We start from the raw sequence: 26,045 nt of genomic DNA, 5'->3' as shown, positions 1-26,045 counted from the left end.
CCCCTGCTCCAGGGTGGAGCCATTCTCTCCCAGCCCTCCTGCATGACACTCTGCCTGCATTCCAGGGCCAGACCCGCCCATTATCCTTCACTTACTTCTAGCACTCCTGCCCTGTCCCCTGCTGCAGGAACAGGCCTACTTGGAAGGAGACCCCTAACTTTCAGTCCTCCCGGCCCTCTGCTCCACAGGTGGCTTTGAAGGCAAGCAGAATCAGTCAGCACTGCCTGCTCATCCTGCACCTCTAGCACCCATCAGGATGGCACTGCAGAGTCAGGCCAGTGTAGATGGAGCCCACGCTCCCCTAGCCTGCCTGCTGAGTGCTCCAGAGCTTCAAGGACTAGATCAACGATCCCCATGCATCTGGCCCTTCCACTCACTATTTCCGCTGCTCCAAGGTCAGGCAAATTCTGCCTGCAATCCACCACCACCCACCAAACACACACACACACACACACACACACACACACACACACACAGGCTGGCTGCTCTGCTTGCTGCAGAACCAGGTAGGCTCTGCCAGCCACCCAGCACCCTCTCAGCATGCTGCTCACCCACCTGCTGCTCCAGGAACTTACCCAGCACAGGCAGCTCATACACCACTGCTGAAAGGACATGCTGATTCAGCCAGCATCCCCCGAACCCCCAATCTGCCTGCTGTCCATTTCGCCAACAACCAATCCTCCAGCTCCTCTTCCCGGCTTGTCTGCAAGTCACTCAAGGTTCAGGTGGACTCAGCTGGTGCCTCATGCCCCTCTAGGCCTTCCTCTTTCACAGCCCCCTCCTGAGGTTCTAGGGCTAGGCCTATTCAGAGGTTGCTTCACGGGCCCCAGCAAGCACGCCATCCACTCTAGGGTCACGTCATCCAAGACACCCAGGCCAGTGCATCCTGCACAGCACCTTAGCTCATAGACTGAGCAACCCTCACACTATTTGCTCCAAGGTTAGCCAGGCTCAGCTAGCGTGACACACCACATGCCCCCTCTCTGGGCCTTTGCCTGGGCCCTATCAGATAGCATGCCACGCACCCCCAGTCCTCCCACTGTGCCAGCTGCTCACTCAGACCACACCCTGTGAGTCCACAGACTGCCCACCATCCACTGTCTCTTCCAGGGCCATGCTGCCCTGGTTGCCACTGCAGACCCCATCAACTGCAACCCGCCTGCCAGGCGCTCCAGGGCCACGTGTGCTTTGAACAGTGACCGCACCATGCCCACTGTCCACTCCTGGGCCAAGAAGGCTTAGCTGGTACCCCCATGCATACTGGGCATGCACACTGTTGTGCTCCAGGGACAAAGGTCACAACAACAACCAAAGACCAAAGGCACCCACTGGCAGCTTTTCCAGGGCCGATGCACTCTACACCCGCTGTCCTCCCACCATCTACTTCAGAGTCAAGTTATCATTGACAGTGTCCCTGCTCCCACAGCACTGTAGTCGTCCACTTCAGGGCTGAATTGTGCTGGGGGAAGGCTGCACCTCTAACATGCTCCCTCCATTGCCACACTTGCCCATCTAGGGCCAGCCTTGGTGAGCCAGCACCAGTGCACTTCTAGCCCAAGCGCACTGTCACACTGTCCACCACCTGTTGCCGAGAGCCAGTCAGGCTCAGTCAGTGATCCTGCTCCCTCAGCACTGGGTCCCTTCTGCCGGCCACCCTGCGTGCCTTGAGTCCCTCACCCAACAACATGCTCACCCTGTCACCTTAATTATCCGTCAAGTGGTGTGTCGCACATCCAGAGCCTGAAAGGCAGCCCCAACATTCAACTCTAGCCTGTCTGCCCATGAGGACTTCCTGCTGCCCCAGGGCAAGGTGGGCTGGAGTTGCAAGGCATTTGAAGCATAACACTGCAGCAACAACCTTGTTTTTTTTCTCACATGACAGTTTTCATACAGACATCTCTAGCTTGCAAAGCAGGATTTATTTCATAAGAGGAAGGAAAATAATTGCAGCACTAGTGGCAGGACGGGGCTCCAAAGGAGGAAAACCCAAAAGAAAATGGTAGAAATGGTGTCTTTTATGCACCGTCGAGGGGAGGGTTTCACATGAGTCACCCTAACGAAACAGAGAATGAAACTTGTTCGCAATGGGCAGTAATGTCTACCTACCCTTGCCCAGAAAAAAGAGGTCAGACTTGTGGCTTCTTTCTTGTGGCTAGGGTAGGAAGCCAGTTCAGGGTCACCAGCTTGAAAGACACAGCCCCCACTCCATCTAGGCTTTCCCTTCTGCCCACCTGGGACACTCACCTATCATCACCTGGAACCTGAGAGGGGCGGTATTGCATTGCTGTGTAACCACTCCCCTCACAAACCCCAATAAGGCTCCTGAACAGCTGTGGCTCACTCTCTCGGTCAAGTGCTTCCATTGCTCCAACACTCTGACTCTTGGCCTCCCCAGAACCTGCTTGCTCTCTTGATTCCTGCAGACAATTCTGAGGACAGGTAGCCCCTGTGCATGGCCCTGTATGTCTGTATTCCTCATTTTCTTTTCACTCTTTGAGCATGACAGTGAAGATGTTAATTCTAAGATGCATTGTATTACTAACGTGTCTACTTTCCAGAGTTCCAGGAGAGGTGAGGCCTAGCAGTAATGGAATGTGGGCAGAGAAGGCAGGGAAATGCGAATGTCTGCAGCCTTGTAAGTCTGTCCTGGCTGTTCGCTGTATGTCTCTTAGGATAACATATTACTGGGGAAGCTGGAACATAGATCTTCAGATTAACAGACAGACTTCAGGGTAATGAACATTTCTGCCTCTCAGGATTTCCGTTCAGCCTGAATTGTCACATGCACTTGGCATTTGTTAATTTCTAGTGGGCCCTGTTATCACCAAACTTGGTTGACAAAGACTCCTTAATAAACCTGAGACATGTCCTGCATGATCTTGCTTGCACCCCACAACACCATCCTGGAGATAAGCTGAAAGCTGAAGTGCAGTTCCTTTGATAGTGACCCAGAGATGAGGTTAGTGTGAGCCACATCTCACTGCATTTGATATAACAGCTGTGAGGGATGATTAATACGCTGATTCTATCCCTGTGTTCCCTCCCCAGAGGAAGGGAACAGGAAGGACATGGAAATAGGGGAAGACCCTGTTCTCACAGTTTAAAGGATAATTTTACCAGGAACCAGAGATCCAATCTGACTCCTCACACACACCACTCCAGTGCCTTCATGTCCACAACCACCCTCTGCTTGCTCCAGGGCCAGGCAGGCTAGGCCAGCCTCTCCTTTCATTAAGCATGCCTGCCAACCATCCTGCTTTTCCTGTGCCCACTGTGCCTCTAGCACTCCTGCCAGTGTCTCTAGCACCAACCCCCCCCCCCCCCACGAGTCTACTCCAGGGTCAGACCAACATCCCCATGCCCCCGGTCCCCCTCCTCCACCACCTGCTTTAGGGCCACACAGGCCCTCCCAGCATCCCCACACACCCAGCACAACTGCCCTGCTGGTCTGCTGGCTGTTGCAGAACCAGGCCAAATTGGATGACAACCCTACACCCAGGCCCACTAGCCAGCCACTCCAGGTCCAGGTGTGCTCAACCAGCCATGTCCCCTACCACCACTGCCACCCCAGCACTCAATGCCACCTGCTGCATTGCCAGAGCCTCAATATCTGGCATCTGCCTCACAGCAGCTGCCCCAGGGCCAGACAGAGTCAGTCAACAACACACACAGCCAGCACACCAAGCAGACCACTGGCCCACCTGCTGCTTTCCCTCTGCCAGTAGCAAATCTAGAACTCCCACCCTGCCTATTCCAATAAGCACAGGCTGGCTGCACTGGCCACCATAGGACTCTAGCCTGCCCAGCCCATGGCAGTGCCTGCTGTTACAGAGTCAAGGCAGTTTGAGCAGCGCCCATGCCAGATGCCCACTCCAGGGCCAGGCCACATCACTAACATCAATAAACCTTCTATGCCACTGCACTCCACATTCCCAGCAAGCCTGAAAGCCACTCCAGGGCCAGGATGACTTAGCTGAATCCCAGCTTGCTGCTCTAGGGCCACACCTGTTCTGTGGGTGATTCACAAACCCTGAGCACCCACGCCATCACCCCAACCTGAAGACATGGCTATGGTGCCCTCACATGTAGCCGGCCACTGTCCAGCTTGGTACTCCAGGACCAGGTAGACTTGGCCAGTGACACAGTGCCATCTTCAGGGGACTCATCTGCCTGCCACCCCAAAGCCAGCTTTGTTCACCTTGCACCCACCATGCATGTCCCACATCTACCATAACGGCTACTCCAGATCCAGGTAAGGGACTAACTCTGGGATCAGGGGCTGGAGTCTTCCACAGGGCCCATGTTACTTCCCTCCATCCCCTGCCATGCCCTGTTCCCCACAAACCAGCGGTCTGGGTTATGGTCTTCCAGAGATGGGTACAGGTCCCCTGTGGGTAGTTTCCTCTGGTTTTCCTCAATGACCCCTGCATTTACTGTACATGTGTGTGGCTGGATGCGGAGACTCATCACCCTTACTCTGGTGGTGCTTGCAAGATGGACTCCTGGTGCCATTTCCTGTGTGACTTCATCCCACAGCCTGCTGTGACCAGCGCAGGGTTTGACCCAGGGCCAGCTGCACACCTTGCATGAGTTGGGATCCCATAGGAGTGCAAGTTTGATTCTAGGCTGCTCCACCTGCCTGCCAGATTCCTGCTCATGGCCTGGGAAAGCAGAAGAGGAGGAACCAAAGCCTTGGGACACTGCACCAACAAGGGAGTAGAAAAAAAAGTTTCCTGGCTTTTCTTTTTCATTGAGGTCACTTGGAAAGGGAACCAGGGATAGAAGATCTTTTTCTCAGATATAGAGAGAGGAGGAGACAGAGAATAAGGTCTTCTGTCTGCTGGTTCACTCCACAATTGACCACAATGCCTGGAGCAGATCTGATCTGAAGCCAAGAGCCAATTTTTAGTGGCAAGTGAAATATACAGAGAGGAAGAGAGAGAGAAAGAGGGCTAGAGAGAGAGAAAAGAATCTTCCACCTCTCCAGCAGCTGCAATGGCTGAAGCTGAGCTGATCCAAAGTCAGCAGCCAGAAACTGCTTCCTGGTCTCCATGTGGGTTCAAGATTGCAAGGCTTTGTGCCATCCTTGACGCCTTCCCAAGGCCATAAGCAGGGAACTGGATGTGAAATCCAGCACCCAAAGCATAAACTGACACCCATATGAAATCATGGCACATACAAGTACTTTAGCCACTAGGCTACCATGCTGGGTACTAAACAGTAATCTGGAAGAAAAATGAAAATGATTTGAGGAAGCACACAAGGGAATGGTCAACTACGAGTTAGAGTCAGAGAGTGGCCTGAATTCATTGGGGGAGAGCTCAGCTCCATCTGCCACCCAGATACAGACTAAAAAATTTTACACCAGCAGCTTTCAAAGTTTCCCTTACACTGAAAAAAGGAAAAAAAAATCACCACTTCTTTTCAGATTATCAAGACTAGACATGTGATTGAAGGAAATATCACTCATTTTCCCTCCTCTCAGAAATTGTGCTGGAATTCCGCTGCCCTGGTTCAAGCTGATGCCTCCAACACTGCCATCCCACATTAGAGCACTGGTTTGAGTCCTGGCTGCTCCACTTCCCACTCCAACTCTCTGAAAATGCTTTTGAAAAATGTCCCTGCACCCACGTAGGAGACCTGCATGTAACTCCTGTTTCCTAGCTGTAGCCTAGCCTAACCACGACTGTCCTGGTCAACCAGAGAATAAAACCAGCTGATGGAAGATCTCTTTCCCTCTGTCACCATGCCTTTCAAATCAATCAATCTGCCATGCCTTCAGCGGAGGGTCCCTTGTTCCCTGTACTGTGACCTCCACAAAAGTGCAGGTGCTCACCACATTGGTCTGAGGTGGTCCAGTTTCCAACCCTGCTCTGGTCACAACAGGCTGTGGGATAAAGTCAAGCAGGAAATGGCACCAGGAGTCCATCTTGCAAGCACCACCAGAGTAAGGGTGACGAGTCTCCACATCCAGCCACGCAGAGAGGCAGCAAAGACTGCGGCCATGGAGCAAAAACAAAGGACACTACACACAGGGAAGCTCAACCCACTTTTTAAATTATAGCACCAATGTTCAGGGGTTTCAGTAGAAGGGAAGGGGAGGAGAGCAAGGGGATACAGCAGGACCCCTGCAATACTCCAGTCCCTGACCCGGTGGGAGGAGCAGGGGGTAGATGGAAGCAGGATCTACCCCTGGAGAACCCAGTCCCCAACTTGACCCTGAAAAGCAGGTGCGGTAGGGATGTGGGAGATGCATGGTGGGTGCAGGGCAAACGGACCTGGCTCTGGAGCTGCAGGAAGGCGAGCAGCCTGATGCAGACACCATGTCACTGGCCAAGGCTTCCTGGTCCTGGAGCAGCAGGCAAGGTGGCTAGAGGACTACATGTGCAGGGACCTTGGCTGTGCCCCCAATCCTGGAGCAGATATAGTTGGTGCTGGGGGCTGGTGGAGCACCCACACAACAGGTCTGGCCCTAGAGCAGAGGACTGGGTACCAGCTAAGCCAGCCTGATCCTGGAGTGGCTTACAGGTAGGCTAGGAACTTGGGAACATTTTTTCACAAGACAGGAAATAGGTTGTTGCAGTGTTTCATGTTGATTTCCCTACCTCACTAGCCTGCTTTGACCTGCAGCAGCGGGAAGGCTATGGGGGCGGGCAGGCTAGAAATGAGTGTTGTGGGGCTGAGCCTTCTTTGCCCTGGGGGAGATTCTAAGCCGGCTAGGTGTGGGAGATGACACTGGAGGGTCTGATGTGGTAGCAGAGTGGGCATGCTGTGGGGCAGGGCCCTCAAGGCGTGCAGGCTGGGGCTGCAGGGTCACTGGCAGTAGAGCCGTACCCTGGAGCGGCTGGCACGCACACTGCCTGCTGAGGGAGCGGGATCACTGGCTGCCCTTCTTTTTCCTCTCCTCCCTGCAATTCAGCCTGGCCCTGAAATGGAGGACTGCAGTGCTTCGGGAGCAGGAACACTGGCCAGGATGACTTGGCTATGAAGCAGATGGCAGGAAGAGAGGGGCTCACAGTGCACCTGCTTGTCTAGCTTGTCCCTGGGATAGCGGCCAGTGGGTGCCTTGGGCTCCGGCCTTACTGCCATGATCCACTGGCTCTGAAATGCATGATGTGTGTACTGGGGGCACATGTGGATACCAACAAAGCAGCACATGGGGCTGAGCGGCCTGCCAGCTAGGGCTGAGGGGTGCACTGGCCTAGGTGGCTTGGGTGATGTGGCCCTGGAGCAGATGGAGTGCATGCTCAGGGCTGTGAAGTGCTGTCTGAACAGGCCTGGCCCTAGATCACCAGCAGAATCAATGGTGAGGGAGGGTTAGATGTGCGTGGAGTACAAGTTGAGCCCACCTGATCCTGGAATGGTTACAGGCAAGCTGGAAAGAGGGGTGGGGTTAAGGGACACAGGGGATACTAGCTAAATGTGTAGTAGTGGCCTATGGACTGCCTGGCAGGGCAAGCCAACCTTGCCCTGGACTAGCAGGTGGGCAAAGAGCCTGTTGGGGGTGCAACATGACTGGCAGAACCCACCTGGTTTTACAGCAGCAAGTGGAGCAGCTGGGCAGGCGTGCTGGGGTCTTGGGAAGAGTGGGCCTGGCCCTGGAGCACTTCGAGGCCTAGAGGTATAGAGGTCATCAGACTGACAGTTTTGGCTCTGGAGCAGGTGGCAAGTGGGCAAAGGGAGTGGGGGTACCATCCAAGCTGGCCAGGCTCTGGAGTGGCCATCCTGGGGCATGTTAGAGGTGCAAGACAGGTGGCAAGCACTGGCTGATTCTACCTGCTCTTGACATACCTGCGGCAAGGAGGGTCAAGTGGGCTAGAGACAAGGTGTCTCTCTCCAAGCAAGCCTGTCCCTGCAGCAGAGGACAAGGCAGGAGTGCTAGGGGAAGTGTAGGTGCTGGTGAAGGGGGAGGGGTCTGCTGTTGGAATGTAGGCAGAGTGTGGTACATGAAGGTTGGGGTCCATGTACTCTGGCCCAGGAGGCCTGGCTCCATCCTGGACAATAGGTCATTGTGTCGGGTTGGGTGGGTGTGCAGGGGAGGTAGAACCAGCACAGGCTACCGAGCGTGACAGTGGCTGGTGGGCAAGAGGCTGTCTGAAGAACTAGATGGCCGAATTGGCCTGGCCATAAAGCTGTGGACCAGGCGGGTGTGCTACAGGTTCATTGGAGATGTAGGCAGGGGGTGGGTGCAGCCTAACAGTCTGGGCCTGGATCCAGTGCCAGCAGGTTGGCAGAATATACCTGCTGTGGGGCAGGTTGCTGTGGCAAAGATGACCTAGCCCTAAAGCAGCCGGCAGAGTGGCAGGGTGGGCGGAGAAGTGGGTCAGGAGACACTGACAGAGCTCTCTTGAAGCAGGCGAGGGTGGCTGTGAGCACATGGGGTGCTGGCTGAGACCACCTGGCCCTGGTGCAGTGGGCTTGTGGGAGAGGGCATGCTAGAGACTCACTGTGGGTCAGCAAGGCCCAGCTGGGCCTGGAAGGGCTAGCATGCGGGTTAGGGTTGTTAGGGATGCTGTCAGAACCTCATAAGCCTGCAGTGGCATGCGGGACAGGCTGGCCTCAGATGCAGCTCACAGTGGCTCAGCAGACAGGCCTGCATCCCTGCCTAAGTGAGCAAACTGGAAATCAAAGCACCAGGACATGACAGAGAATGAACTCTGGGAAGCAGCCTGCTTACACTTCACAGGGAGACCCACACTCAGCAGCTTCCCCACGTTCCCAGGCCTTGGGGATCACTCTCACTGAGGACACAGTGCCCAGGGAGGTCACTGAATTGACTGAGAATTCTAAGCAGCCAGAAATGTGACAGTGTGGACCTGGGAACTCCTCACAGCCTGCAGTGTTTCCTCCAACATTTAGCTCTTGCTGCAACCACACATTTAAGATTAAGTGAAGGCTGTGGCCTCTGTGATTTTTTTTTTTTTTAATACCAGATGTGTTATGTTTGCTTAATACAAATTTGCCACAAACAACTCATTACAGAACAATTCAGTTATTTCATCATTTGAAATTAATAGAGGCCTCAGGGTCAATGCTTTATCGCTATACACAGATGCAGGTTAATGCTAGTGAACAGCAGGTGTCAGCTCTTTCAGGTCCTTTGTCCCCTTTAAGAAGTAATGTACGGGGCCCACTGATGTGGCCTAGTGGCTAAAGTCCTCACCTTGAAAGCCCTGGGATCCCATATGGGCGCCAATTCTAATCCCGGAAGCTCAACTTCCATCCAGCTCCCTGCTTGTGGCCTGGGAAAAGCAGTCAAGGACGGCCCATTGCGCTGGGACACTGCACCCTCTTGGGAGACCTGGAAGAAGTTCCAGGTTCCCGGCTTCGGATTGGCGCGCATCGGCACGTTGCGGCTCACTTGGGGAGTGAATCATCGGACAGAGGATCTTCCTCTCTGTCTCTCCTCCTCTCTGTATATCTGGCTGTAATAAAATGAATAAATCTTTAAAAAAAAAAAAAAAGCAAGTTATGTAGGGGGCCCAGCGCAATATCCTAGCAGTTAAAATCATCCTACTGCATGGGTCGGGATCCCATGTAGGTGCCAGTTTTAACCTCAACGACACTGGTTCCCATTCAACTCTCTGCCTGTGGCCTGGGGAAGCAGTGCAGCACAGACCAAAGCCTTGGGAACCTGCACCTGTGTGGGAGACCCAGAAAAGGCTCTGAGCTCCCGGCTTTGGATTGCCGCAGCTCAGGCCTTTGCAGTCCCTTCAGGAGTAAAGAAATGAACAGAAGATCTTCATCTCTGTCTCTCCTCTCTGTGTATCTGCTTTCAAAAACAAAACAAAACAAAAAAATAATAAAATGATATTTTTAAAAAGACTCTTATCCCAGATATTGAGCACAAATGATACTTTTTAGTAAACAAATCAAATACACTCACATGTTTTATTACCCTTTCTACCACCAGAATTAGACCACTGCAAATATTCACAGAAATAACTTATGAAACTAGTCACAAAAACGCTCACCTATTGAGAAGTGTGTAGGCCACCAAAATTTCACCTTCACAAAGCTTCTTTCTTGGTACAAATTATCCTCTGACTAAACCAACTTGTGGCTGCAAAATGAAACTGCTGTGTATCCCAAGCTCACTACCCTAGGATTTACCTGGGCCTTTGCCAAGGTTTTACTCCCTAGGTAGCCAAGGCTGAGAGAACACAGAGTACATCAATCATTTCTCTAGATGACATTAATATGTCACCAAGGAATGGAGCTTGGGATGGGTAAAGAATATATTAATGCTCCGAGGGGCTATCTATATAAAACAAATGGACCACTACAGACGCCCTCCAGTTTTAGGGCATCAGCTGCCATCTGAATGGTAACCCACAATCTCCTGCTCTCTTTCAGGGGGAATGAGTGAGAAAGAGGATGAGATAGCCATGTTTGTTTGTTACAAACCGTTTTGAAACTCAGACACACAAAATGAGTGTAGTGAGGACCATGTAACTGTTTGATTGAGGGATCAAAAGCTGAGGAGTTTCTAACAGCTTCATTTACTATTTTCCTTATTTAGTGGGCACATGTTTTCATCCACTCTCTCACTTCCCACATGCCTGCCACAGCCACAAAACCAAAAATAAGTCAGGTTTTTCACACTGCTACCCAAGCCACTGTCTGTTGCCTCCCAGCCTGGGCAGTAGCTGCACCCTGCATTTGCACAGAACTGAAACCCAGGCATTCTGATGGAGACACAGGAGTCCCAATGTCATCTGAACCACTGTCACACACACCCACACAGGGCAGGGATGCCTTCCTGTGCTGTGTCAGGTGGGCATTCACTGCTTTTCTCCAACGCCTACTATTCATAACAAACAGTTCCTCTAAAGACCTAATGCTTATTTTGTGAGATAGGGAAATAATAAGACAACTTTTGGAATTGTACCTTAGAGGAAATAGTGACTCCTGGTGTGATTTTTCAGGGCAGAGAGCAGCACTTGGCATTGAGACAAGAGTTCTGGACATTTACAGATTTATTCCCTGCCTTAATGCTCTCTGCTGAACCTGACTTATTCCCTCTACAACCCATGGGGACATTTAATCCCAATCATGAGAACTTAAGGGAATGGGTGACAACATACCAGAAGCCATCAGGATAAATCAGTAGTGCTGCCTTAACAGTTCCTTCCTCAGGTTCTTCTAGAGAAGCCCCTTTGCGTGAGTCCCTGTGCACTCCCTTGGCTTGTCTACAAGGTCGCTGTGCCACCCCAGGCCTCTGCCAAGCACAGTGCCAGCACCACATGCTGCCCCTCAACCTTGCAGCAAAACTCACAGGAAAACAAGGCTGCTTGTTCTAACTGCTGGAATCTGTGCTGCTCTGGTGTCAGCAACAAGAAAACTGCCCCAGACCCTTAGGAGGAGCTTCACTGAGGACTGAGCTGCGGGCTGGAGACACTGTTGCCCAAATCAAGAAAATCGGGCCAAGTAAAAAAGAAGTTGCAATGAGGTAGAAAATTAAAATAAAATAGAAAATAAAAAATGGAAATCATGCCCAACATGAAGGTCGAACTGTCCCTGGGCACTCTCCCCTCCTCACTGCACAATGGGTTCAACTGGGAGGCCTAGTGTTCAAGGTCAGTGCTGCAGAGTGAGGACCCCAAGGGCCCCCTCCTGGCCTCCGCCCGCCCGCCCCGGGGCCTCAGATGTTCTCACACACTCACCCTTCCCAGCTTCTGACGAGTTGGGGGTCCTGCAGAGGCTCCTGCGGGGAGGGAGCTCACAGGGCAGCACTGGCTCTGCCACCTGCGCCTCTCCACCAACACAACCAGCAACGTGGTTATGGCGGCGCCCACAACAACCTCCCACCTGCTGCCACAGGGCTTCCTGGGCGCGCGTGAATGGACCCCTCCCACGACTACGCATGGCGTCACAACACGTAGCCAATCACAATCACAAAGGGCAGTGAGGTAGGATTCCAGAGGGAGGGGGAGTGAGGGGCGGGGCTTCACCTCAGGCGGGAAGGGGCCTCCTCTCTTGCAGCTTGAGCCTTCCAACAGCAGGGGCCGCTGTCGCCTCTCACATCAGTCCCCCTCCTGGCCTCTCCTTCCCTCTCTGCTTCAGGATCCTGTTCAAGTCTGAAAACACACAGAAATGTAGGACAAGAGTCTGCAGATACACCTCACCGAATATTCAATGCTTTCTGGAACTTGTCTTCTTTGTATTGCCAAGGTTTTTTTCCATTAGTTCATTTCACTTTTTGAAATACAGATTACACATTCACAATAATGTGTAAGACACAAACCGAGAAGAGGGCTTGTCCAGATTCAATCTAGCAGAAGAAAACTTGCCATGATATATGTAATTCATATTATATCTATATTTCTTATTTTATGCATATGTATGTGTTTCTGTTACTCGGTTTCCAGAATTTGTGACTTTTGGTTTCAGTTTTAAAACATCTTTCTATGGGATATTTAATTTTTTTTTTGTAGAAATGTCAGATATAGAGAGAGGAGGAGAGACGGCGAAGAAGGTCTTACATCCACTAATTCACTCCCCAAGCAGCTGGAACAGACAAATGCAAACAGTCTAGCATCCCATTGTCTACACTTGTCCAACAGTTTCATTGGGAATCCATCTGTCATCTGGATGCAGGAATAAATGTTGCATTATATCCCCACATCTGGAAATGGTAGACCCCAGTACCCCATCACTATACATTTCCATAATTGAGAAACCATGAAACAAGGTCAGCAACTGGTATGAGCTAGAACAACAGCCTCAACAACAACAACAAAATACAGCTCCATGAAAAAACACGCCACTGAGTAACCAGCACATGGGTGACAAGACGGAGATACAAAAGTCTCTTGAAAAACATGATGCACCATATGGTCCATGAGCCAGCAATGAATTTGACAAGAGAAAAGAGAGTATTTTTGCCTGGATCCCATGTGAGCGCCAGTTCTAATCCCAGCAGCTCCACTTCCCATCCAGCTCCCTGCTTGTCGCCTGGGAAAACAGTGGAGGACGGCCCAAGCCTTGGGACCCTGCACCCGTGGGGTAGACCTGGAGGAAGTTCCTGCCTCCTGGCTCCAGATCGGCACAGCATCGGCTCTTGTGCTCACTTGGGGAGTGAATCCGTGGAGGGAAGATCTTCCTCTCTGTCTCTCCTCCTCTGTGTATATGTGACTTTGCAATTAAGGTAAATAATGTTATTTAAAAGAGAGAGTATTTGGAATAAATAAAACTGCTATAAAAAAACTTCAAAACACATGGGATGCAGCCAAAACAAAACAAAACAAAACAAAACAAAACAAAAACACTGTCGATTGAATTATTGAAGTTATACATTCCACACTGGTTTCCTTATATAAGAGAGAACATTATGGTATTTGTTCTTTTGAGACTGACTCATTTCGCTGACCATAATGGTTTCTAGTTGGGACCACCTAGTTGTAAATAGTATAATTTCATTGTTCTTAATAGCTGAATAATATTCCATGGATTAGATGTACCACAGTTTCTTTAACCACTCTTCTTTGGATGCGCATCTAGATTGTTTCCATGTCTTTGCTATTGTAGCATGTGCTACTGTAAACAGGATTACAGATCCCCTTCTCACATGCAGATATCATTTCCATTGGGTATATTCCTAGCAACAGGATAGCTGGGTCATATGGCAGGTTTATTTGCAATTCTCCAAGCACTCTCCATACTGATTTCCTCAGTGGTTGTATTAGCCTACACTCCCACCAGCAGTGAAGGAGGGTGCCTTTCTCCCCACATCCAAAGTATCTGGCACAAATGGCCAGTCCCAGCCTGTCTTCTCCTCCCGAGCTCCCCATGTGAACCCAAGCACCCACCTGGCTGCTGCAAGGGCTGATCTGTGGCTGCCTCTGGATCCCTGGTTGTCCTTTGACTCTGGATCACAGCTCACAGGTGGCTGCTGGGTTTTCTGTTCCCTAAACACTGCTCAGCGATCGTCGCCTCCTACCTGTATCTGGGGGTCTTCAAATAACTCCCTTTTGACTTCCTGGCCCCTATTTTTCTATAATCTGCTCTCTGTTCTTTACCCTATCTAATAATTTTCCATCATCTCAAACATGTCTACACCCTTTGCCAACCAGTGAGATTTTCTAAATGTAAACTTAAGAATTCCTAGCCTCTTGTGCCCTAAGAACAATGTTTGTGCCTGGTTAAATACAACTCTTCTTTTTAAGATTTATTTGATTTTGATTGCAAAGTCAGGTATACAGAAAGGAGAGACAGAGAGGAAGCTCTTCCGTCCGATGATTCATTCCCCAAGTGACCACAAAGACTGGTGCTTGCCCATAAAAAGCCAGGAGCCAGGAACTTCCTCCAGGTCTGCCAGAGGGGTGCAGGGTACCAAGGCTTTCCCAGGCCACAAGCAGGGAGCTGAATGGGAAGCAGGGCTGCTGGGACTGGAACCAGCGCTCGGACGGTTGCCTATTAACTTGTTCAAAATGTTATCAGGAGTTGTAAAGGCAGAGAAGAGAGTGTTTGCACAAGGGGGAGAATAGGTTGCAGCCTCTTTAAGGACTGAGGGAACAAGAATCAGAGAGAAAGAAAGGCAGAAAGAAGTTTGAGTCCGGGGCTTAAGCCTTCCCCCCCCCCAAAAAAAAATCACAACAACAATAATAATAATCGCAGCTGGCAGCTGGGGCATCGGGCAGAGGCGGAGGGAAACTCTGCTTTTTGATCCCAATTCCAGTTCGCCTCTCCCTCTCTCTCTGCCATCTCTGTCCCCGCTCTTCCTCTCCTCCCCAAATTGCTCTCCTCCACCTGGTCTCCTCAAACCCCGCTATCTCCAATCACCCCCCCCCGCCAGCCTCCCCTTCACCTCCTCCTCCTCCTGCTGTGCCCCTCCCCCAGAGTTCCCCGCTGCACCCAGGGTCTCAGGCGCCCAGCAGGCCGGGCCCACAGGCACAGCGCCCTCATGGACAACAGATGGAGATGGAGCTCAAGCCACTGGGGACACAGCGGAATTCTGGGGGAGGCTGAGGCAATTGCAACACCATGGATGTGGCGGTCGGCGGCAACCAAAAGGCCCATGAACGCCTTCATGGTGTGTTCCTGTGGGCAGTGTCGCAAGATGACCCAGGAGAACCCCAAGATGCACAACTTTGCCATCAGCAACCACCTGGGTCCTGAGGGGAAACTTAGTGGGAGATGACAAAGCAGCCGTTCACCACAGAGGCCAAGTGGCTGCGGGCACTGCACAAGAAGAAACAGAGACTATAAATATGGGCCGTGGCCGAAAACCAAGAAGCTCTTGAAGAAGGATAAGTACACGCAGCCTGGCGATCTGCTGGCTTCCAGAGGCAACAGCATGGCCAGCAGGGTTGGGGTGGGCGCCGGGCTGGGGGCAGCCATGAACCAGCGCATGGACAGCTATGCCCACGTGAATGGCTGGAGCAATGGCAGCTACAGCATGATGCAGGACCAGCTGGGCTGCCTGCAGCACCTGGGCCTCAACACACATGGCGCAGCTCAGATGCGGCCCTTGCACCGCTATGATGTCAGCGCACTGCCTACAACTCCATGATCACCTCGCAGACCTATATGAATGGCTCTCCCACCTACAGCATGTCCTACTCACAGCAGAGCACCCCTGGCATGGCGCTAGGCTTCTTGGGCTAGGTGGTCAAGTCCAAGGCCAGCTCCAGTCCCTCAGTGGTTACCTCTTCGTCCCACTCCAGGGAGCCCTGCCAGGCCGGGAACCTCCAGAACACGATCAGTGTGTACTTCACCAGCAACAAGCCAACTGCACATGTTGCAGCACTACCAGAGCAGCCCAGTGCCCAGCACGGCCATTAAAGGCACACTGCCCTTCTCGCACATGTGAGGGGGGCCCGCCAGACAGCGGACTGAAGAAGGACGGTGGGTGGGGCAGGAGGGGAGATTGGAGGTGATAGTGGGGTGGGGAGTAGGGGGAAAGACATTTTCAGAGGAAAAGGAAACAAACAAACAAAAACCCAGGAAATGGGAGGGGTGCAAAAGTAGAGTGAGAAGGAAGCATGACGAAAAAAACAAGCGCATGCAACACAAATCCTGGTATGTGACAAAGAACATTTCATTACTCACAGCAAATGACGGCTTCAGAGGAGACCACCAATCCCTTCTACGCCCAACGCAAAACCTGCGACGCCGACCAGAGATCTTTATAAAAGATGTAGAGATGCTGGACTTCTTTTTTGGCGGGACTATTTTTGTACAGAAAAAAAAAAAAAAACTGGCTCGTGGGTGGACAGGGGAGGGCCTAGGAAATGGACGTTGTATAGATCTGAAGTAAAAGAAAACTGCACACAACTTTTTTTTTAATTGGAAGGTGGATATACAGAGAGGAGGAGAGACAGAGACAATGATATTCCATCGGATGATTCACTCCCCAAGTGAGCACAATGGCTGGAGCTGAGCCAATATGAAGCCTGGAGCCAGGAACCTCTTCCGGGTCTCCCACAAGGCTACAGGATCCCACAGCTAGGCTGATGATCCCTGCACCTTTAGGTTTCTCACTGCTCCAGGCCCAGGCCCACTCAGCCCAAGAAACCAAAACACCTGTCCCACTGCTTCAAATTGCTGCTTGTGAACCAGTTGGGCACTACCAGTTACCCGGCACCCCCAACAAGCTGCTCACAGACCAAGCTGCATGTGGGGCCTTGCCCTGCCAAGAAGCTCATAGACCACCACTGCAAGGACTGGCCAGTTCAGCAGGTATCCCCTGTGCCCCCAGCCTGCCGGATGTCCACTCTGGTGACAATCCTGACCATGCCCCTTGACCCTGTTCCATGTTCCCAGCTGGCTTGCAAGTCATTCAAGGGTCAGGTGGGCTCAACTATTGATCCACGTGCCTCTAACCCAAACTCACCATTGTCCCCTACCACTGATCTAGGGCCAGGCCTGTTCAGACAGCATTCATGACCCTGAGCATGCACTCCATGTGCTCCAGGGTCACATCATCCGAGCTGTCTAGGCCAGTACACCCCTCAGCCCTAGCTCGAAGGTTGCTCAACCCCACATGATGCTTGGTCCGTACCCCCATGTACACCTAGTATGCACACCATGCATTTCAGAGCCAGTGGGTCATGATAGTAAGCCCAGAACCCTAGAAACTCACTGGCTGCTATTCCAGGAACAAGCCGGGCAATCCAGTGCACTGTGCGCCCCCTCTCTGCCTGCCGCCATCTGCTTCATAGCCAAGTCATCCTGGCCGGTGTCCCTGCTCCTACAGCCTGTAGTCCTCCATTTCAGGGCCAGGCTGAATTGCATGGATGGGAGGGAGGTGGTAAAGGGCTTCTTTAACATAACACCTTCCATCACCCCATGTGCCCATCCAGGGCCAGGCTCGGTTAGACAGCCTGGGCTCTATCCCAGGAGCACTGCCACACTGTCCACTGTCCACAGCTGGAGAGCAAGTTGGGCTTAGCCAAAGATTTCACTCCCTCCCAGCAGGCAGTGTGCTTGCCAGTCACTCCAGGGCTGGCCCCCTTCTGCCAGTGACCCTGCAACCCCAGCCTGCACACCTTGAGTCCCCTGCCCTACAACATGCCCACTCTTCCTCGCTACCTGACCCTCCAGTGTCATCTCCGACACACCTAGTCTACCTGGAAGCTCCTCCAGGGCCAGGAGGGCTTGGCCCCACCACACTTATTTCTAGCCTGCCTGCCGCCATATCCTTCCCACTACTACAGGGGAAAGTGGCCTAGTGTGGTAGGGAAATCAGCACGAAACACTGCAACAACCTATTTCTTTTCTCATGAAATAATGTTCATGTAGACAACTCTAGTTTGCAAAGCAGGGTTTATTTAAGAAGCAGAAGGAAGGTGGCCTGCACTAGCAGCAGGAGGGTCTCCAAGGGCGGAAACACCCATGAAAAAGATGGAAATTGTGTCCATTCAGCACCATCTCAGGGAGGGGTTGACATGAGTCACCCCAAGGGCAGAGAGAAGGAAACTTTTTCACAATGGGCAGTAATGTCTGCTGCATCAACCAGAAATAAAAAGTTGAAATCTGTGTCTTCCTTTTCCCAATGTTGTGGGCTAGGCAGGCAGTTCAGGGTCACCATTTGGGAAGCCACACCCCATCCCACTACCTGAATGTTTCTTCCTGCCCACCTGGAATGCTCACCTATCTGGAACATGAGAGGGGCTCGTATTGCATTGTTGTGTAACCACTACCCTCACAAGCCCCCACAGTGGACTCTGATGGGTAGGGCTCACTCTCTTGGTCACATGCTTCCATTGCTCTGGCACTCTGACTCTTGGTCTCCCCAGTACCTGGTTGGACTTAGGTCTCCAGGTAGCCCCTGAACATGGCCCCTGTATGTGTGTATTCCTCACAATCTGTTTACTGCTTGAGTGGGACAGGAAAGATGTTAATTCTAAGATGCTTTGTATTTCTAATTTGTGTACTTTCTGGAGTTCTGGGAGAGGTAAGGCCTAGCAGTAACAAAATGTGGACAGAGAAACCAGGGAACTGTGGATGTCTGCAGTCCAAGCACCTCTCTCTTTTTTTTCCCCCCTTGAATTTATTTTGTTTTTATCCCAAAGTCAGATAGACAGAGAGGAGGAGAGACAGAGAAAGATCCTCTGTCTGATGATTCAAACCCAAGGGACCGCAATGGCTGGTGCTGAACCAATCTGAAGCCAGGAGCCAGTAACTTTCTCCAGTCTCACACATGGGAGCAGGATCCCAAGGTTTTCTTAGGCCACAAGCAGGGAGTTGGATGGGAAGCGGGGATGCCGGGATTAGAACCGGTGTCCATATGGGATCCTGGCATGTTCAAGGCAAGGACTTTAGCTTCTAGACCACCTGGCTGGGCTCCTATGCCTCTCTTCAAAAAGTGCAGCCCAGGGCCAGGCCCCTTCTGTCCACAATCCTATGGCCGGGGCCTGTTTGCTAAACAGCAAAGTTTATGAAGGAGTCAAGCAAACTGACCATCCAGCCTGGGTCAGCTCTCCCTTCCTTCAGAGAGTGACCTCAATGTCAGAGTTACATGGGTTTTTATAAAAAGAGTGAGTTGGCTGACCCTGCCTTAGGAACCAGGTGAGTTGGACAGCCATAGGAGGCTGCCATGTTTACAATCAGTGGACAATGGGTGGGCTATAGCCCTGCAGGAGGCTGTCAGCTCTAGGCTGGCTCTGACAGGAGCCCTAACACCCCTGTCCTCCATCTTGATCCTCTGGAATAGGCTCACTCTCCCTGGGTACACAGCACATCTAGCATTCCCACCTTAGTTATTGCAGCAAACACAGGTCTTCAGAGCTGGCAAAGCCTGTGCTTCTAGCCAGCCTGTCATGCCTCCCTCAGGCTTCTCCAGGCAATCTGCCTGCAGCTTGCTCTAGGGATAGACTGACTTAGCCACAGTAACATGCCCCACAACACACCTACCACATCAACCAGCCTTGGCACTGCCAGGGCAGATGAACTCAGGAGGCACTTTCCATGCCACAGCCTGCTTGTCAAACCCAACAAATAAATCTGAGTCTCAAGATATAATTAACAAAAATAAAAGAAGAAGAAGAAGAAGAAGAAGAAGAAGTTCTTTTAGAACTTTCCGGAAAGTTGCCAATAACGCTGGGTAGTTCCATGCCAGTGCAAGAAGGGCCAACACAGAGCTTGCTGGGCCACTTGGTGCTATCCAGTCTGGATCTTTGTGATGTGCACATCTACAGCAGGGAAGAAATACAAGTAACTGTCTTCCCATCCATTCAAGCCCTTTGGATCAATATAAACAAATGATAAAGAAGATAGTATTCATTCTCCCACTACTCAGAAGTTGTGTTGAAATTATGGTGCCGTGGGTCAATTTTACATCTTCAAACTGCCATCCCATATCAGAGCACCAGTTTGAGTCCTGGCTACTCCATTTCTGATCCAACTCCCTGCTTATTGCACCTGGGAGACCTGGCTGAAGTACCTGGTTCCTAGCTTTAGCCTAGCCTAACCCTGAAAGATCTCTTTCCCTCTGTTACCATGTCTTTCAAATCAATCAATCTGCCATGCCTTCAGTGGACGGTCCCTTGTTCCCTGTACTGTGACCTCCAGGAAGGTGCAGGTGCCCACCAGCATGGCCTGAGATGGGCAGAGAGGAGTGTGCAGCTGGCTCTGGGTCTAACCATGTGCTGGGTCACAGCAGGCTGTGGGATGAAGTGACACAGGAAGTGGCACCTGGAGTCCATCTTGCAAGCACCAACAGAGTAAGGGGATGAGTCACCACATCCAGCCATGCATAGAGGCAGCAAAGGCAGGAACCACAGAGCAGAATCAGGAAACTACCCTGGGTCAGGTCCTGTCTCTCCCTGGATGGGATGCTGGAGTCTTCCAGAGGTAGGTCCTGGTTAGCCCTGGGTAGATGGTTGGGGTCCTCCAGGGGTGGGTCCAGCTTCCCTGTGGGTAGTTTCCTGCCCCAGGAAGACCATTATTCTGATGGGGGTGGGGCAGTGAGAAGGGAAAACGGCATCAAGGCCCCTGGATGGTTCCAGCCCCTGACACCAGTGGGTGGAAGCATGGTCCATCCCTGGCAAAACTGAATCCCTGAGTCAGGGGCAATCAGGACCTACCCCTGCAAGACTACAGCACCCAACATGGAAGAAGCCAAGTGCCCAACACCGTGGGGGAGAGGACATCCCCAAGATGACCCCAGCCCCCAACCAAAAGAAAGCAGAATCCATCCCTGAAGTGCGAGGGACGGACTTCCCCTGGAAGACCTCAGCCACCACCCTTTCGGGGAAAGAAGATCCCCCACCAGGGAAGATCCTAGCCCCCAACCCATGGGAAATAGAGACACCTTTGAAAGACTCCAGCATCTGACCCCCAGGGGAAGCAAGACCTTCCCATAGAAAACCCCAGTGGCAGACCTAGTTGGGGAAAGCACCAGGAATCCCTGGAAGACATCAGCCCCAATCCAAGAGAAATAGGACCTGCCCTTGGAAGACTGCATCAGGTTGGCTCTGGAAAAGCAGATGGGGCAGTGGGATGGTCATGCTGGGTGTGTGTGGAGGGTTCACGGGCCAAAAGGACCTGGCCCTGGAGCAGTGGATAAGCTGGTCGTGGCAGATGCACTGTGGGTGAGGGCAAGCAGACCCGGCTCCAGAGCAGCAGGCCGGAGATTGACTTGATGCAGAAGCCATATTGTTGGCCAAGCCTGCCTGATCCTAGAGCAGCTGTAGGGTGGTGGGAGGGCAGGTTAGAGGTGTGGGGACCCTGGCCGAGCCCCCCAGGCCCTGGATCTGATGGTATGAGTGGAAGAATTTATTCGAATATCCTACCCTGGATTCTGCACCATTACTTCTTGCTCAGAGCACAGGAAATTCATGCCAGTCTAGCCATCCACCAATCAGATGTAACCTGGCATTCCACCTGAGAATCCCACCCCCAATCTTCCAGCCTCTTCCCCAAACCCGCCCACTCACAAATCATCAATAGACATTCACCTGCAGTTGCCAATCCCCTGGGGCCTGCCCTCAATCCCTCCCAATCATCACCCCCCACACCTGGCAGACCAAAAGGCCCCCAGGCACGGTTCTCTCTCTTCTTTGCTCTTCCTCTTCTTCCAGCCACCCGACCCCTCCTCCCATTCCCCTTCCCCTCCATCCTGCTCCTTCCCCACTGGAATAAACCTCCTAAGATACCTTGTTGCGTCTGGTGTTTTCAGCTCATGGTAAAGAATCAGGTTGCGGGAATTAGCTGCACATAATAATATCATAATATCATAAACTGGAACTCAACCTTTTAAATAACCAACAATGCGTGTTTGGGGCTCTTGGAGCTCCATTTGAATAGGTCTGACACAAAAGCAGCCAGAATAGACACTGGGTAAGCTCGCTTGGCAGTTTAGGAATGTGTGTGTGTGGAGGAGGGGGTGGAGAAGGGAGTTAGAAGGTGTTAGTGAGCTGCTTGGTGCTGGAGTGGATGGCGGGCGGGTGGGCAAGGGCTCAGGGGGATGCAGTCCAAACTGCCCTGTCCTTGAAACAATGAGCTCGGGAGAGCCGGCCTGTCCTTGTAGCAGCCCACCAGTTGCCAGGGCGATGGACTGTGGCGGGCCCTGTAGTTGCTAGTACATACAAGAATCTGGTCTGGGAACACCTCAAAGTTTCTTTTTGGGATCCCCCAATCATAGTGGGGGACTCAGAACCCTAACCAAGAAAAGACAGTAGACAGAACAGATCAATCCACCACCTCAGCTATATGTTGGCAGCGAAATATGGGACAAATGGAGACTTTATGATGGACTATGTCAATCAGTGGATTCTCCAACAACCTCATGGTGCCTGGAGTGGAGAGATTGGCAGTGATTCATAACTGGTGAACTACCAAAACCACTTGAGCAGGCTCGGCGGCATGGCCTAGTGGCTAAAGTCCTCCCCTTGAGCATGCCAGGATCCCATATGGGCACCAGTTCTAATCCCGGCAGCTCCACTTCCCATCCAGCTCCCTGCTTGTGGCCTGGGAAAGCAGTGGAGGACGGCATAAAGCTTTGGGACCCTGCTCCCGCGTGGGAGATCTGGAAGAAGTTCCTGGTCCTGGCTAGGGATTGGTGAATTACCGGCCGTTGTGATCACTTGCGGAGTGAATCATTGGACAGATCTTAATCTTTTTTTCTCCTTCTCTCTGTATATCTGACTTTTTAATAAAAATAAATGAATCTTAAGAAAAAAAAAACTTGAGCAAGGAGCTCAGAGCATGCCCCACATTGGGGACCTTGCATGGGTGGGAGACTGGGTGGGGCTTCTTCCTCAATATTCCCTTTACCTCAGATATATGAAGGAAATAATAAAGAAATAATAGTCTTACCCACTTCCCTGTAGCCCTTGTACCTTTTTATCCTAATCAACAATTTTAAAGATTGTCAAAAATATAATTTAAAATGTTATATAAAAAAAGATTGGTAGCTTTAAAAGTAAAAAGTCTTTTTTCTATGCTATTTTTTTTATTAGACACATCTACTAATACAAACTGAGAGATCTTACTGTCAGGTCTTAGTGCGATAGCGTGGCAGTCACTTTCATGACTTGCTTACTAAGTTTTACAGACTGAGAGTGGAACTTTGCATTTTAAACACTTACTGGCAACACTGACTAGATTTGTATTGGATTTTCATTTGCTTTAGGTGAACTACACAGCCAAACATGGTTTAGATGTTCTTGTTCTTTTCAGTGTTTTTTTTTTTTCTTTTTTAGTTGACAACTTCAAAAATCACACTTAAAAGACTTTGCTTTTTGACTTTTATCCCAATGGTGCTGTTTTGTCTTGGAATACTATTTTAGAAAAAAAACTTAGTAGAAATGGTATTTGGGAATCTATGAGTGTTAAATGTGGCTCATAATTTTGGCAACATCATGTGATGCTAACTTGCGTATTACACACTTAAGAGACACAATCTCAAAGTTTCAACCTGTGATGTAATTTGATGAAAATAAGGCGGGGAAAGATGACTGACCGTGGACAGTTGGTATATCCGAGTGTGTGATGAGATAGGGACAGAATGAATCAGAGGAGAGAGCAGAAAGTGCAGAATTGCAAGGAAAAGTGTCCGAAGCTCCATGGGTTTTGGGAATGCGGAGGAGGGAATACATTCACCCAGGCAAGAGAGCACTGCGAGAAAAACCTCTCAAGACAGCAAGGTGCAGCCTGAGGTGGTGGAAATGGGTACCAGGGCCAAACAGGGACTCAGTCAATACCTTGTGGAGGGTCCAATGCCATGGCCTAGTGGCTAAAGTCCTCACCTTGGAAGTGCCAGGATCCCATATGCGCGCCGGTTCTAATCTCAGCGTCTCCACTTCCCATCCAGCTCCCTGCCTGTGGTGAGGATGGCCAAAAGCTCCTGGCTTCAGATTGGCACTGCACTGGCCGTTGTGGTCACTTGGGGGCGTGAACCATCAGACAGAAGATCTTTCTGTCTCTCCTCCTCTCTGTATATCTGACTGTAAAGGAAATAAATAAAATCTTTTTTTTTTAAAGATTTATCCTTTTTTATTACAAAGTCAGATATACACAGAGGAGGAGAGACAGAGAGCAAGATCTTCCATCTCATGATTCACTCTCCAAGTGAGCCGCAACAGCCTGTGCTGTGCTGATCTGAAGCCGGGAACCAGGAACCTCTTCCAGGTCTCCCACGCGGGTGCCGGGTCCCAAATCTTTGGGCCATCCTCGGCTGCTTTCCCAGGCCACAAGCAGGGAGCAGTATAGGATGGGAAGTGGAGCTGCCGGGATTAGAACCGGCACCCATATGGGATCCCGGGGTGTTCAAGGTGAGGACTTTAGCCGCTAGGCCACTGTGCCAGGCCCGGAAATAAATAAAATCATAAAAAAAAAAAAACCCTTGTGGCGAGTCACAAATTGATTCAGGGAAGACACCAGTGGGAATCCTGGCTGACCCATAAGAGATGGATGGAGGTAGAAGGACTCTTAGAACAGAGCACAGATGGGATTAAAAAAAAAAAAATAGCTCAGGTAGTGAAGGAATAGATATACATTGTCATAATCTGATTCTTTTCTATTTTAGTTGCATTTTTTAAAAAGATTTATTTTTTTTTATTGGAAAGTTAGATATACAGAGAGGAGGAGAGTCAGAGAGGAAAATCTTCTGTCTGATCATTCACTCCCGAAGTGGCCGCAACGGCCAGTGCTGCGCTGATCCGAGGCCAGGAGCCAGGAACTTCTTCAGGTCTCTCACAAAGGTGCAGGGTCCCAAGAGCTTGAACTGTCCTCAACTGCTTTCCCAGGCCACAAGCAGGAAACTGGATGTTAAGTGGAGCTGCTGGGATTAAAAGCCGTGCCCATACGGAATCCCAGCAAGTTCAAGGGGAGGACCTTAGGCACTATGCCATAGTGTAGGGCCCAAACCCGTTGTTTTTTATGACAATACTTTGTAATTTTCCAAGGTCTCATTTCAATTAGCATTTGAGTCAGCACAAGGTCATTTATCCTTAGGTGCCTTTAAAATGTATTTATTTATTTGGAAAGAGTTAGGCAGAGACAGGAAAGGGCAGAAACAGAGAGAAAGCTTCTATCTGGTGGTTCCTGCTCCCAAATGATTAAAATTCTCAAGGCTGGACAGGGCAAGGCCAGGAGCCAGGCCCTGATGGAATATTCCTCAAACTGCATTAATAATAGCTAGTATGAATATTTTTTAAAGATTTATTTATTTTATTTCAAAGTCAGATACACAGAGAAGAGGAGAGACAGAGAGGAAGTTCCTCCGTCCGATGATTCACTCCCCAAGTGAGCCGCAATGGCTGGTGCGTGTCAATCTGAAGCAGGGAACCAGGAACCTCCTCCAGGTCTACCCCACGCGGGCGCAGGGTCCCAAGGACTTGGGCCATCCTCGACTGCTTTTCCAGGCCACAAGCAGGGAGCTGGATGGGAAATGGAGCCACCAGGATCAGAACCTGCACCCATATTGGATCCCAGGGCTGTCAAGGCGAGGACATAAGACGATATGCCATGCCACTGGGCCCTAGTATGAATATTTTCAACTGTTAATAGTCAGTATCAGTGGTTATATTTTATGCTTTTATTTGAATGAAACAATTTATTACTAAACAATTTTCTCCAAGGAAAGCATATTTACTAGGTTATTTCAGAAGCTAACAGGAACCAATATGACTTCTTGGATGCAAGGACCCACCCTGTGTGTGTCTAGGTGTGACTGACTTTCCAAGGGTGGGGTAGGAGGGTGGAGTGCCCTGCCTTGGGTGCTCACCCAGCTGGGCTTCCTAAGGGACCCTGCAGAGAATACTGGATAATGCAACACTGGGCTGAGCCCTGAGTGACCCCCGTCACAAGCTTTGATTGGGTACAAGCACTGGTTTCTGCACCGGGACCAAGTAAACTGGGTGCCAGAGCAGCAATGATTCAGCTGTTTGTCTTGGCCTGTGAAAACATCACACCAAGGGCCCAGTGCAGAAGCCCAGGGGCTAAAAGTCCTTGCCTTGCAAGCACCAGGATCCCATATGGGCCTGGTTTTGTGTCTCCACAGCCCCACTTGCCATCCAGCTCCCTGGTCCTGGCCTGGGAAAGCAGTCAAGGCCAGGCCAAAGCCTTGGGACCCTGCACCTGTGTGGGAGACATGA

The 26,045-nt window shown here is 51.0% G+C and overlaps 2 pseudogenes; both read left to right on the top strand.

The window, feature by feature from the left end:
• LOC131483358 (zinc finger protein 850-like) overlaps positions 1–26,045 on the top strand; it is a 455,811-nt pseudogene that overhangs the window by 85,063 nt on the left and 344,703 nt on the right.
• LOC131483369 (transcription factor SOX-2-like) lies at positions 15,017–15,814 on the top strand (annotated as a pseudogene).

The sequence above is a fragment of the Ochotona princeps genome, chromosome 25, assembly GCF_030435755.1.
Source record: "Ochotona princeps isolate mOchPri1 chromosome 25, mOchPri1.hap1, whole genome shotgun sequence".
In the NCBI taxonomy this organism is placed as follows: domain Eukaryota; kingdom Metazoa; phylum Chordata; class Mammalia; order Lagomorpha; family Ochotonidae; genus Ochotona; species Ochotona princeps.
Note: the sequence above shows the minus strand (reverse complement) of the source record. Positions and strands in the feature narration are given on the sequence as shown.